A 14,064-nucleotide genomic window follows, 5' to 3' on the forward strand; every position below is an offset into this window, starting at 1 on the left:
TAAGGCCAAGTATTCAAGATGTGATGAGTCTTGTTCAAGTGACCAATATAGAGGAGGTGTACTAGTTTATCCCAAAAGTTGAGGAGAAGCTAAGAATTTTTTTTGATAATAGTAGTAGTGGTAGAGGTCATGGTGGAAGATCTAGAAGATGACCTTATGGAGGCTAAAATGATGATCAAAAGAGAAAGGATGAGGCAAGAAGTAGTAGTTAGAACAAGAGGATAAATAATTATAATTGTTTCTATGACCAGAATAATAAAGATCAAAGAGGAAGAGGAAGAGGGGAAGGATCTGGAAGAGGAGGTTTTCATGGAAAATGATTCCACTATGGAGAAGAAGGGCATAGAGATTTTGAATGTTCCCAGTGCCAAGGAAGGATAGATCAAAGAATAGAAGGTCAAACTAGAGTTGCACATATTGATGAAGATGCCAGGTCATCAGATTCTAAAGATGCTGAAAGAGGAGAATCCTAGTTAACAAGAGACTCTTACTAAGTGGTGAGAATGAACCTGATCAAAGAAGGAGCTTGTTTTGCACAAGATGTAGATGTCAAGATAAGTGTTTTGATATGATCATTGATGGTGTAAATAATAAAAATATAGTGTCTCAAATGATGGTGACAAAGTTGAAGCTGAAGAGGCAAAAACACCTATGTTCATACCATATTACTTGGGTGCAAGATGACCACAAGGTCATAGTCAATGAGCAATGCTCAATGAAGTTAAATATTGGAAGCTACTAGGATGAGGTGTTGTATGATATCATACCCATGGAAATATGTCATATGTTGTTGGGTAGGCCATGAAAGTTTGACATGCATGCTATACACGATGGGCAAGAAAATATCCACACTTTCACAAAGGATGGAGTGAAACATAAGTTGAAGTCATTGAAGTAGAAAGAAGAAAAGTTGTTCCTAACAAGGTGTACATGTAGAAGTTTCTAATAAGTGGTAACTTAATAAATTTATGGGAAAATTAACAAGATACAAAATACATTTTTAACCTTCTAATGGAAATGGTCTGTAAATACAATGTCATCCTCCCAAGTGTCATGCCAAGGGGAATGGTCAGTATTTCATAGTCCTTGCAGTTTAACTGGGGACATGACATGTTAGCCTACTAAGGGTGTCCCAAGGGGAACAATTTGTTAGCATGTTCACCAACTCTCCAAAAGAATCCCTACATAATTGACCCATAGAGTGTCTAACCAAAATCTATTGTACTTGCATTGTCTCATGATCTTGGTTGCATTCCTCTTTATTGTCTGGTGTGAGTGTTAACCATGGATGTTTGTTTTATGTGTGTTGTGGTTGTATCATTACCTCCCTCAAGATGATGAGAGTGGACCTACAGTTTTCATGTGGTTGGGAGGTGCAACTACCTATACCACTACTAGGTGTATATACTAATCTAATATGCTAAAAACACTAATTTAATGAAAGCATTTACACATTAAACTACTATAACATATAATATAGACAAAGACAAGCCCTTAATTGAGAATATGAACCATCAAGAGGTTCTCTCAATAAGGCCTTTCTTGTTTTAGGGACGAGTCTATTTGATAGTTTTTAGGATGTGTGCTCAAAGCTTCAAATTGTTTCACTGGTGGAGATGGAAAATGGAAAATTAGTAGCCTTGTGAGCTCTTAATTTGGCATTATAAGGGTATGGTTGATGGCTTTGTTTCTCAAACTAGTATTATAACTTTAGCTTTTGGGTTGTGATGAAATGGCTTGGGAGGGGATCCAATTAATAGGCTAAGGGCTTGAGGGTTTGAGAGCTAAGATGCAAGGATGGGGAAAAGCTTATGGAGGGCTCAGATTGCATGAGAGGAGAGCACATGGATTGTGCTTCCATACAGCCAATCAAGGAGTGACACATGGCACAAGGTCATTGGTTAGAGCAAGAGGGGTTGAGGGGTCAACAAAGGAGGCTTAAGGCTTTAAAGACCCTCATATATGGCTTGTAAGAGCAATGAATGGGTTTGTAAGAGTCTTTATGGCTTTGTAAGAGCATTCATTGTTGGATGGTTGGGATATTTTGGAGGGAGTTGAGATTGTTGACTTTGGATTGGCTTAGGAAAGTCTTAAGCTTGCTTAGGGAATGTGACAAGGTTAGGGGAGGGTTTAGAGGTGGTTTAGGATTAGATTAGGGATGTTAGAGATGGGCTAGTGGATGGCTTTTAATAAGGGTGGGTGAGTTAGTGGCTAAGCTTGATTAGTATGGGTGGATGGGGTGGATTAGGCTAAAAAAGAGGGTTTAGGGATAGGCTTAGGATGAGGAAGACTTTCTAGAAGAGTCTAGAACTTCCTAGGATAAGGTTTTTAGGAAATAAATAAAGTTTTATTTATTTCAAGGGTTTGGGTTGAGGAGATATTCATTAAAACATTTTTAATAAACATGAGGATTAATATTTAATCTTAATTAAATATTTTGAGTTGGGATTAGGGGTAGGAAATGATGGGATTAGCCTTTAATCAAAATTAAAGAAGGATTAGAAGATTTTGGAAGAGGTTAATGGTCTTAAGGAAATTGGCCAAGTTTTGGGGAAAAAATAAATAAATTATTTATTTTGATATTTTTGGTCAATTTATTAATTAAATAATTAATAAATAAGGAAATAATGTTTAAATAAGATTTAAACATTTTTGGGAGGGATTCCTTAATTAAATATTTTAAATTAAGACAAAGGGATTTAATGGCACAAAAATAAATAAATAAATAAATAAAATAATTAATTAATAAATGATGATGTCATCAGGGACTTTTCAAAAAATAAAAATACTTTATTTTCTAAAGGATTTTTAGGTGTCTACACCAGGGACTAGTTTACAAAGATGGTTTATTGTTCTAGTGCAACCAGTGCTTGATGTTCACTTGGTATATTTAGACTTTTAGAGTATGTTTCCTTGTGGTTTATGCTTTCATTGGAATGCTTAGATATCATATTTAGATGATGTTAGTTTAATTGATACATATGATATTTAGCATATGATTAGATGATGTGATTTATTTAGTTGGAGTATCTATTACTTTACTAGTTTGGCATGTTAAATTTCCTTGTTCTTATGATGCTATTACATTTTAGTAGTAACACCCTAATAGGACAACTCTGAATATCCAATTGGTAGTTTGGGATGTTACACATGGGGATGGCTAAGACCTTTGAGGTCTCATGATTCTATTATGGTTGGGAGGAACTGTGTAAGAGTTTAGTTGCTTTTGTACATTGCGATGCTGCTTTCAATATGTCTTCTTATATTGCCATGTTTTATATGGTTAGTTTCTTTACTATCTTACTTCTCTTGTATTTGAGTGTCCAAACCTCAATTTATGGATTCAATACTCCCCATTGTGGAGGAATTATTTTCCCTACTTCTTAATTTTTCATTTTGCCAGGATGTTATCATAATTCCTCACTTTAGGTAAGTGTTTTCATATGCAAGAATGTGAACTCTCATGCTTAAAGGTAGTCTCTTATGCAAAGTGTGGTGGAAGCTTGTGCCAGACTTGAAAATTCCTCACACACATGTGGACATTCTCTCGCACAAACCTTGGAAATGGAAAGGAGAAATTTTTTGGTTGTCCCAAAGCATTTCCTTGTGCAAGAGGGTAGTTTCTCATGTGGCATGGCAAACTTTGTCGCATGAAGGTGTACTTCCTCTCATGAGATTGTGGTTGTATTTCCTTGTATGAAAAATAGGGGATACCTTTGCTATTTTTCATGGAACAAATTTTGGTGTTTTGAGTACCCTTTAGGTTTTCTTATTTCTCTAGGCTTTGACAGATCAAAGATTTTATGTTCCATTGTCATCTTTAGTTTTTAGCTTTTAGATTGAGCTTTTTAGTTAGCTAGTGGCGCTTGGAGATTCATCTTCCGTTAAGTCTTGGGTTGCGATCTTTGTGATCCTTGTATGTTGATTTTCATGTGCATCCATACTTATTTTTAATAAAATTATCTTGGATTTTATTTATCCTTGTTCCAAGGATCTCTGAGTGGGGCATTACAATTGGTGTCAAAATTATGTGAATGTTATTTATGTTACAAGTAGATTTACATGTTTTATAGTTTAGTGCAACTTAGTAATAACTAAATCATCACTAGGTACTTGCTAGAAATTTATTCACAATTGGTAATATAAGGAACAATTCGATAATAATTTGAGAAGAAGTTGATGTATGAGTTAAGTTTACTATTGGATGTGTCTACCAAGTGACTAGATATATTGAATTAATTTTTGTTAATGTTTTTGTTTCTTTGATCATGATGAAATTTTTGAAATAAATATGAGATAATTTTACATAACTGATTCACCCCCTCTTAGTTATATAACACTTTGTTACCAAAGCAAATAGTTCTTGAAGGAAATTTTTTGAAGGAACTTCAGAAAAAGATCAAGATGCATAAAAGAGAGCCACCAAAGTTGAATAAGGAGAACTTTTCCTCATGGAAAGACTGAATGAATCTACATCTTTCAAGTATTGGAGATAATGTCACACATGAGATGGAAAATGAATATGTCACGCCTACTGGGTCCTTTGACTATGGATCAAATGAATGAGAAGAGGAATAATAACAATATGATGATTGATATTATTGTATTTATTCTCACTGATGCTAAATTTGGTGATGTTAAGAATTGTACTAGTACAAATAAAATGTGGGATAAAATAAAGCTAGTTTATGGAGGCGATGGCAATGTAAGAAGAGATAAAGATAAAATCTTGAGAGGTAGGTATGATGACATGATAATGAAAGAAGGTAAAATACTGCACAATATGTGAACCAAATCCAAGATGTTTTGAGTGAAATAAGAGCTACTAGACAAATCTTGGATTCTAAAATTGTAAGTAAAATATTGAGAACTCTTTTTCCTATTTATTGAATCAAAGTTTTTTCTATTCAAGAAGTAAGAGATATGCCTGGTAATTATCTAAAACTTGATGGTCTAGTTGGTTGGTTAACTACATTTGAGTTGAAAAGTTATTATAAAAATATGGTAATGATTGAAAATGATTTCAAGTCTTTAGTAACCATCAGTAATCCAAAGAAAGAGAAGAAAAACAAAGAAGAAAGTCAATCTCAAACTAAAGATGATCTAGATAATATTGAATCATTGATTTCTAGAAGGTTGTCAAGAGGTAATGGTAAATAAAAAGGTAAACTATCATTGATCCATTTTAAATGTAATGAAATTGGTCAATTTTCTACTAAATGTCCTAACCAAGGAAAATTTGGTAGAAATGATAGAAATGGCAAGAAATATTACAAGTATAGGAAGAACAAGGATTACAAAGATAGAGACAAGAAATCATGCTACATTATTGAAGAAGAGTATATCAAGCCAAGTTTTGATGATGGCAAGGAAATAGTGGAAATGGATTATGTTGCAATCAAAGAAGAGCCAACTAGTGAAAGGTATGAGAATGAAATTACCCTAATGTCAATTTTTACAAAGAATGATTCTTGGATTATTGACAATGGTTGTTCACATCATATGACTGATGATCTAAGAAAGTTTAAAAAATTTGAAGAATTGATGATGGTGGAACTATTAAGTTTGGCAGTGATGTTTCATAATTAGTGAAAGGTAAATGATCATTAATGATGAATCACAAGATTAGATGTGATTATATAAATTGGGTTCAAGGACTCAAATATAATCTGTTCAGTGATGCTTAGTTGAATAACTCAAGTCACAAGATGGAAATTGAGAAAAGGATGGTCAAAATCTTTGACAATGAAGGTAATATAATTATAACATGTGTGGAAACCAAAGGTAAATTATTCTACCTTAATCCTATAGTTAATACATTCTTATTTTATAGAATTGAGGATGTTTGGTTATGTAATAAAAGGTTGTGTCATGTAAACTTTGAAATTATTGTATAAATTAGTAGGAAGAAAAGAGTAAGAGGCTTATAGGATCTAAAAAAACCTAACAATACTATGTGTAAAGAATGTCAACTTGGTAAGATGAGAAAGTCTATATTTTCTAGTAAGCCACACACTTCCAATGATATTATAGATCATGCATACTAATTTATGTAGTCTAATTAGAGTTAATAGTTACTATGGTGATAGATACTTTATATTGTTTATGAATGAAGATTCAAGGATGAGGACTAAAATGTTCATGAAAGCAAGATAACAAGCTTTTGATATGTTTAAATACAAATAAAGAGTTGAAACAAAAATTGGAAAATTTTTGTAATGTTTAAGATATCATAGAGGAGTTAAATTTATTTTTGCTAAATTTACTTGTGTTGATAATAGTATCAAAAGATAGTTATTTGCACCAAGGACTCAAAAATAGAATGGTATTACTGAAAGGATAAATAGATCTATCATGGATTGTGCAAGGACATTGATGATTGAGAATTAGGTCTCTCAGATATTTTGGGGAGAAGAAATTGGTACTACTGTTTACATACTCAACTAAGTTTAATTGAATAAAATAAAAAACAAAAAATCTTATGAGCTATGGTATGGTCATACACCAAATGTAAGTTATTTCAATATTTTTTGGAAATAGATGTTATATTCACATGGATGATAGGAATGGTAAACTTAATGTTAAAGGAGATGAAGGTATATTCCTAGGATATTCATCTAAGAGAAATGATTACAAATTTTTAGACAAGCAAGCTACTAACAAGATGATTGAAAGTGCAATTGTGAGATTTGATGAGCTTGTAGAGAAGAATGATATGGAAAGAAAGAAGGAACCTAGAAATTATAAAAATTTTGTTTATATCTATGATAATGCACTAGATACTCTACCTTTTTGGTCTCAAATTGGTTTTGAAAATTGAGTGTGAACACACTTAATGAATTTTTGCATAGAAGCCAAGTACACTATACATGCTGAGCTACAGTATGTGCCGAGCCAAAATTCTAATAGGTGTCGAGTGACTTCATGTGTTGAGCATGATATAGGTGCCAAGTGACTTTAGGCATCGAGTGAATATGAGCTGAGTGATATGTAGGTGCCAAGTCATAGTTGATGCCAAGCAAGCTAGAATGTAATAGGTGCCGAGCAAACCAGACTCATATATGTGTCGAGCACCAATAATCTAGTATGTGCTGAGTAACACAAAATCAACATATGAGTTTGTGCCTTCACAAACTTAGATGCAAATCATTTTTTGAGTCGACATAGAAGGATCTCAAAGGATATTAAAGATAAGAATGAATCTTTTATATTTCCTATGCAATCAACATGTAGATAATAAGAAAAATGGAGAAGGCATGCAACCAATAAGAAAAGTGCAAGGGATGAGCAAGAGTTAAAGATTCAATATGGATCATAGATCCATACCTAACCCCAAGTCTTTGATATCTTTGAAAGGAGGATGAAACCCCATTGTATGCATGGATGAGAGCGGTGTATGGGTAAACTATAGTGAAATTCAGAGGGAAGTGTGAAAAGACATAGAGGAAAAGAGTAGCATTGCAACATCCAGTTGATCAAGAACAAAGTATCAGGACATTGAATAGATATTAGATCTCAGAGGATCAAGATCAGAATGAGAAAATCAAGTGCCTGAATTCATCAATCAAGGATTGTGAGCTATCAGGTTTATTAGTCTAATACTCTCTAGCAATTATATTAGAAGGAGAATCCTATGTTGATAGGTTAGCTTAATAGCTAGGTTGTAGATCCTTTGAAGAGGTGATAAAATCCTTTACAAGGTGACACTTCATGTAAAGTGTTTGTAAATCTTTTAAACAAGTCACTATTGATATAGTGTAAAGCCTTTAACAAGGTAGGCCTTTAATAGGGTAGACCATCAGAAGTGGTCAAACATTATTGCTGTAGTGATTTTGTGGGTATCATCCCCACCCTAGTTTTACCTTCTTATTTTGGAGGGTTTTTGGGTTACCAAAATTTGGTGTTATGTGTTTTGATGCATGTGTTTACTTTATGGTTGTTTGATATGTTTACATGCATTAAATTTATTTTTAATTAAAAGGCTTTTAAGGTTAAAAGTGTGACACTTCTGATTCACCCCCCCTCTCAAAAGTATTCTTCCCATTTGATTATTCCAACAATTGGCATCAGAGCAAGGTTCTCACAAGGGAAGCTTAATAGCTTAGAGAAAAGATCTAAATATGGAAGTCTTCAAACTTGGGAAGATTATAGAGAATTAGGTGATTGATGTGCACCTCACTTTAACAACTTGGAGGAAGCCAAAGAAGAATTGAGGAAATCCTTGAAAAGAAGGAAGGATATAGCCATAGGTGAAAATGACACACACTACAAGGAGATTGATACCACAAAAGTGTTTGCCAATGGAGATTACAAAGAGTTTGATGCAGCAATAGTAGAATTGATGGAGAAGAGTAGAGCTCAAGTAGAAGAAATCAGAATACTCAAGCTTGACCAAGAATCACAAGCCATAATGCTTTGTGAGGTAATTGAATAGAAGAAAATAATCATTCAAGACAAGGCTATGATAGAAGATGACAAGAACAATCTTACCAATAGACTAGAGGAAAAGACAATTGAGTTTGAAAGAATCTCAAACATGTAGCTAGACAGCTTAAGCTATATGATAAATGCACATCATGAGCTAAATATGAAAGACATTGAGATCTCTACACTAAAGATACATAATGAAAAATTGCAAAATGACCTAAAAAGAGAGAAGGAGATTGTAGAGAGCTACAAAAAACCCAATAAGGCTATCAAGTACTTTGAGTAGCTACTAAAATTACCAAGGGCTAGTAATGATACTTCAGGACTAGGTTACACCAGCACTATACAAGGAGAATCATCCAAGACTGCAGAAGAAAGGGGTAACAAAGGTAAGAACACTAAACCTACTTGTAACTTATATGGTAAAAAGTGACACACTTCTAATGTATGTAGGAGCAAGAATTATTATCAACATGATAAGCCTAAGAATGCAAGCTATTGTCACAAGTGCAAGAAGCAAGGACATCAAGCATATGAATGTAGGACTAGGACTATCAATACACCAAAATTTGAAGGTCACTGCCACAATTGCAAGAAGTATGGACATAGAGCATTTGAATGTAGATCAAAGCCTATGTGGACATCAAAGCAAGCAACAAGAGAAGGTAACCATGCTAATCACCACAATTGGGACTATAACACCACGTATAACTATCATCACTGTCAAGAATATGGACACGTTCCTGAAAACTACATATGACACATTTTAGAGGAAACTATAGAAAATGGTTAAGTCAAACCACATGTTTTAGTTTCTTGAAGAACGGTCATATGAACAAAAATTTCCCAACAAAGAAAAATTCACCCAAGTCATAATTCAACAAAGGAAAAGAGAAGGTAGATGTTGAACACATCAGAGGACAAATGAAAAAGACATGGAAGAAGAAAGATGAGTGTAGCTCATCAAATGAAGGGATCACTTCACCTAATAGGTCAAGTGGTCACACTTCATCTAACTAAGAAAAAGAAGGCATGATGGGATTGATATACAAAGCTATTACAAACATCATTCCCAAGACAATCACACACTACAAAGAAGAAGAGAACATGAGAAAAGATGCCAAGTTAAAACTTAAAATTTCTACAAGTGTTGTTGAGCTGTCCTTAGATGCCGATGCATGCTAAGTAATTAGTTGCGACTGAGTTGATAGTTGATGTCGAGTTGTGAAATTACAATGGAAGCAAAGTGTAGACAAAATATATTTGGAGCCAAGTGAAGGAAAACCAATGAAATTTGAGTTATGTTGAAATCTTCAAGAGCCGAGCATATAGTTGTATATGCACTAAGCATTTAATGCTAGGTTTAGAAAGGGTATAAGTTCAAAATCTTGATCATTTCTCATCATTCAAATATAGATCAAGAATGAGAAGAGCACAAAAATGATTAACAAACAAAATTGAAGCCTTTTGCATGGATTTCAACATAGATCAAGCACAAATTTTATTGATTTAAGGTATTCTTCAAGTGCTGAGTTGCACAGTTTTAAAGTTTAAAACCTTTCAAAACCCTAGATTTACAAAATGGTATCCAATTCTGAAAAACCTAAGGAAAAGGAAGGTCATGAGGTCCAATTGGTTAAACAACCTGATTTTAGGCCAATTGCAGAGGTAGCTTATAAGAATGACCCTGTCGGTGCACTCTCTATTATTCTACCCAAAGTCGTGATGGTGCAAGATGTGAGGAAGTGTTACAACTACAAGATAGGTGCAATAAGAGACCTAGAATTTTTTCAAGCATATGATAAATTGTGTGATAATAGAATATTGAAGGATGAATTTCAAATTGTTGAGAAAAAGGGTTTAACCCATGCCCTAGTTTTTCCCACAGTCTTCAAAACTGAATGGAGAAGAATTATTTTAAGCAAGATACACAATGGATGTTTATGGCTAGAAGGAGGACTCGTGAAGATAACAAAGAGAATAGTGCATAGGATTATAGGTTTTCCAACCCTAGATTGGCACAAGACCTTGCATAGTGATTTAAAGGAATCCATTGAAAAGAACACTGGGACAACATGGAACAAAAGGGGCATGACCATTAGCACAATCACAGATCCCCTTTTGGATTTTGTAGTGAGAATCATTCCTCACAAGTTTTATCAATCAAGCAGATTGAATAGTGTACCATGTATTGCTGTGGATTTGGCATATAAACTTGTCAAGAAAGATCATACATATGATCTAGTAGAGTTGTTGTTACAAAAAATCATGGAGAATTTGGGAGCAATCAGAAGATCAAAAGGTGCTCAGTGTAATTTTGGTTTAGTCCTTGTATACATATTTTTCTATGTTTTGGAAGAGTTCCCATCTTTTGGCAAAGTTAGCTAGAGATTAGGTAAGTCAACCATTACTCAAATTAATGAGTATAATGAGAAAATGGGAGACAAATTTGACTCTCTCATGACAATTATTTTGAGGATTTTAAGAAATCCATGAAGCAAAGACTTAGGATACTAGTTTCCCTAGTGGAACAACACATCAATGATACTTGCTTCTTAGTTGATATTGACTACACTTATATCCAAGCAGACGTTCCAAAGGTGATATGGCTAAGGAAATTGGGCTATGAGATAAATATTGATGAAGCATCACTAGCAATCATAATATTGCTTGCAAAAGAGATTGATAAGGAGACACCTCACTTTGGAACATATGATGTTGTGCATTCCAAGATAGATATGGAGCTGAAAACTACTTCAACCTTAAAGAAGAAAGACAAATTGGTGAGGAAATTGAGGAAGAAATTTGGAGAAGGTATTGAAGGAGCAGTTGAGGAAGAAGATGAAGAAGAAGAGAGTGAAGAAGATGAACAAGGGGAAGGCCCATTGGAATTAACATAAGGCTTAGGTGAGGACAAAGAAGAGGAAAAAGGTGCAAAGAAAGAAGAAGTTGAGGAGGCACTAGCTCAAGCTGAACCCAAAAAGAGACAGGCTAAAGCTCAACCTATAGAAAAACATAAAGAGAAGAATAAGGCTATAGAGACCACCCAAGCCAAGCCAACACTAGTGATAAGGGCCACTACAAGGGCCTCAACTCAAAAGGCCAAGGAGCAATTGAAAGAGAAGAAGAAGGCTACTGAGTAGACTGGTCAAGTGCAAAAGAAACCAAGAAGAAAATATGTTGCATAGCCAGAGTCTAATGAAGAGGAAAGAACACAATTAGAGGACATCAGCCAAATTAGAGTGGTAAGTCATCCTCCTAGGTCACATATTAATAAAATTTGTAAAAATGTTAAGAATGCAAACTTCTTTGATTTGAAAAGTATTAATTTCAATAAATTAAGTAGAGAAGATCAAAATAAGATAGAAGAATCAGTATATGCCATGATGGAAAAATTCAAGAATACACCTCTTGAATTAGACAACACATTGCCCAAGAAACTATATGAAATTATTGAAAATAAGTAACATTATTGTTTGAAAATGGAAAAGGAGATAAGAGAATCCACTTTGGCACAAGTGATTCCAAAATTGACTAGAGGTCAAATTGCTAAGGCTAACAAGAAACATGGGGGAGTGTTTGCACCAAAGTATAGAGCCTTTAGCATTTTATAAAATAAAATTGAAGAAGTTGTCAATAAGTCCACAAGATTGTGGAAGTCAATATATAACATAATAGATGACAAGGATGGAGAAGAAGAGAAGCATGCATAAACAAATAAGGCTGAGGCTAGTGAGAAGGAGAAGGATAAGAAACAAAAGGAGGAAAAGGTAATAGAAAAAGGAGAAAAAGAGAAGAAAGAAGAAGAGAAAGAAGAAGAAGAGAAGAAAGAGGAAGAGGAGAAAGAAAAAGGTGAAGAGGAGGAGATAGAGAAACAATATGACATGGCAATAATTGATGAGCAAAAAATAGATTATAGTGTTTAAGACACACAATTGCCACCCCCTAGCTCTCCTCATGTCATCACCACATCTAGAGACACTATAACTGTGAAGGATGTTACTGAAAAAACTTTTTAGAACATCAATCCACTAACTACAGAGGATCTCAAGAAGATCCTTCACCAATCAACACTACAAGCAAAGTTATGCACAAATACTATATTGGTGAGTGTGGATGAGTTGAAAAAGGTTGTAGCAGAACCAATTAGAGAAAAGGTGAAACTACAAGAACCACCTTCTACCATCTCTATAGATACTAGTGGTCAACTCCTAATGTTGCCACCACCATTTCCAACAATTGACACATCTAAAATAGGTGATACCATGCAACAAAAGTTGAGTGCAGAAGTAGAATTAGCAAAAATAGGAGCAAACAAGACATATTTCTACATCTAATCCTATAGTTCAAACACAAGGTATGCCCAAAATAGTTGTAATTGATCAGGGGAAATCAAATGAGAAAAATGACACATCAAAAGAAGAGGAGTAGGCTGCATATAAACATTGGTTAATTTACCAACTACTGGCACTCCTGTACAAGTCCTTCAGAAGCCAAGCACTAATGCAATGCCATTGCAAATTTATGCACCAAGCTCAAGCTCAATGGAGGTGACAAGGGTACTTCACTATGGAGGCCCTTAGCTAGATGAAGAGATAGTCATACCTAGTTATGACTAAAAAACAATAAGCATTGAACAAATTACAAAGATACATGAAGCCTTGAATAGGAGAAAAAGGCAAGAGATACTCAGAAAGGAGTATAAACAAAAAAAAACATTACATGAGATTAAGGGCATCTTTTTGGATGCCTTCAGCTTGCAGTCACCTGATGAGACCAAGCTAATAATGGAACAATTATTAGATATTGTCAAACAGGTGACCAATGAAGACTAGGACACTAATTTAAAACTTATGGAATCATCTGAGAAGAAATTCCAAGGGAAAGTCAATGAAAAAATAACTAGTGAAATAGAACTATGATAGATAGCATTGGCTAAAAAGATTGAAAAGGTGAAAATTGTACTTGATAATGTATTCTCATTGTACAAAAAGTTGTGTGATTTTTCCTATTTCACACAAGAGACAAGTCAAAGAATACTGAGCCTGGAGTGAAATCTAAAGATTTCTAGCATGCAACTACCAAAAGATCTAGCTCAGAGTGAGAAGCATTTTGTCTAAATGCTTCATTTACAAAAAGAATTAGCCATACTAACAATTGAAGAGGCCAATATCAAGGCCAAACTAATGTAGATACAATCTTCCATTATCCCTCACTTAGAAGTGCTGTATAAAGAACAAGCCTATGCTCAGACTATTCTAAAGAAAGATCCTTATCCTTCTACAATGGAAGGACTTGTACATCTTGCTGCAAAGACTACCATCCAACACAAGTTAGTGGAAATTGCTTTGAATAATTGGGATGCAACCCTCAAGATGATTATGGAGGTTAATAAAACATTTTTGGAAAAATATGGTCTTAACCCTTAGCACTCTTTGACATAAGTATTAAAAAGGGGGAGATATGAAATAAAGGGGAGATTAACTAAGGGGGAGAATAATAAGTAATTACATTGTTTCATTCTTTTAGAGAATGAAGGGGGATGGGTTGTACATATCCCATGGTAGCAAAAAATGGTGAGACATATAAAAAGGGGGAGGTATAAATTTTTTTTTGCAAGTGCAGAATAAGTGAAAA

This window comes from Cupressus sempervirens, chromosome 3 (genome assembly GCF_028749045.1).
Source record: "Cupressus sempervirens isolate cs-2001-9-10 chromosome 3, ASM2874904v1, whole genome shotgun sequence".
NCBI lineage: Eukaryota > Viridiplantae > Streptophyta > Pinopsida > Cupressales > Cupressaceae > Cupressus > Cupressus sempervirens.